This window comes from Arachis ipaensis, chromosome B06 (genome assembly GCF_000816755.2).
Source record: "Arachis ipaensis cultivar K30076 chromosome B06, Araip1.1, whole genome shotgun sequence".
Lineage (NCBI taxonomy): Eukaryota > Viridiplantae > Streptophyta > Magnoliopsida > Fabales > Fabaceae > Arachis > Arachis ipaensis.
In genome coordinates, this window is record NC_029790.2 from 104,177,039 (window position 1) to 104,178,712 (window position 1,674).

The following is a 1,674-nucleotide window of genomic DNA, read 5'->3' on the forward strand; positions in this document are numbered from 1 at the left end:
TTGTCGGTCCAAGCCGTAGCTTTCGTTGGTCCGACTTCTCTTGTCGGTCCAAGCTGTAGCTTTCGTTGGTCCGACTTCTCCTGTCGGTCCAAGCTGTAGCTTTCGTTTTTAAGTTATTCCTAGTAATCATCTTTTTTGGACCTTTGTCAGGTCTCTTTCAGGGATTACTTTTATAACTTTCTTTTGTAGGAGATCAACTTTGTTAGGTCGATCTCTTCTAAGTTATTTTGTAATCCTCTTTTTTGGACCTTTGTCAGGTCTCTTTCAGGGATTACTTTTATAACTTGTTTGTAGGAGGTCGACTTCTTTGCGTCGTCCTCTTTCTAAGTTATTTTTGTAGTCCTTTTTTTTGGACCTTTGTCAGGTCTCTTTCAGGGACTACTTTTATAACTTTTTCATTTTGGGCTGACTTTGTCATGTCGGGCCCTTCTAAGTTAAAGTAATCCTCTTTAATAGGGTTGGCCAGACCTCTTTCCAGGGTTTACTTATAACTTGGGTTGACTTGGTCCGACTTCTAAACGTCGGCCAGTCTTTAAGTTATTATTTTAACAATCCGTAAGACCTCGTCAGGTTCTTTTTTGTATCACTTTCGATAACTTCTTACATTATTCTGTGTTCATCTTTGCCGATTTGTAGAAAGTGGTTGTCATCTCTAGATCGTCTTTTGGGTGAATCGCATTTTCACCTTTATTGGACGGTTTATCTTTATCGTGATCGTGTAGTGAAATTGTTTTTCACTTTCCGCCGATCTGTTGCTTTATAATCGGACGATGAATGCTTCAGATTAATGCGTCTTGAGATCTTGTAGAATATCTTTTCTAACTGTAGTACCTTCTTAGGTTGCAGGCGTACCATGATCTGGGAAGCTCTCGTCCATCGAGTTCGGACAGTCTGCAGTAGCCCTTCCCAAGTACTTTTACGACTCGGTAGGGTTTAGGGTACTTTGATTATATCTAGAAGCCATTCGACGCTTTAGTGCTTCTTCCCTAATCCGAGCTCTTTCTTGGATTTCAGGTAGTAGGTCAAGCTCTTCCCTCTGAAGTTAGGAGTTTGCTCCCTCATTGTAATGAACCACTCTAGGCAATCCTTCCTCGATCTCTACTGGGATCATTGCTTCTATTCCATATGCTAACCGGAAGGGGGATTCCTTCGTGGTGGAATGTGGACGGAGGTGTACTGGTGCTTTATATTCAAGTCGGCTACTAGTTTTCTGAAGCCTGCATCTGTGAATTGAGTGCCATTGTCTGTGGTTATTGAATATGGAACCCCGAACCTTGTGACAATGTTCCTGTATAGGAATTTCCGGCTTCTTTGAGCGGTGGCGTTGGCTAGGGACTCTGCCTCAATCCATTTTGTAAAATAGTCTACTCCGACTATGAGGAATTTTACTTGTCCTGATCCTTGGGGAAAGGGTCCGAGAAGATCAAGTCCCTCTTTTGCAAATGGCCAAGGCGAAGTCACGCTGATGAGCTCTTCTGACGGGGCGATGTGAAAGTTGGCATGTTTCTGACATGATGGACATGTCTTTACAAATTCTGTAGCTTCTTTCTGTAGAGTTGGCCAATAAAACCCCGCCCGGAGTACTTTTTTGGCGAGAGCCCGTGCTCCGAGATGATTGCCGCGAATGCCGCCGTGTACTTCTTCTAGCACTTCCCTTGTGTTAGAGGTCGGCAC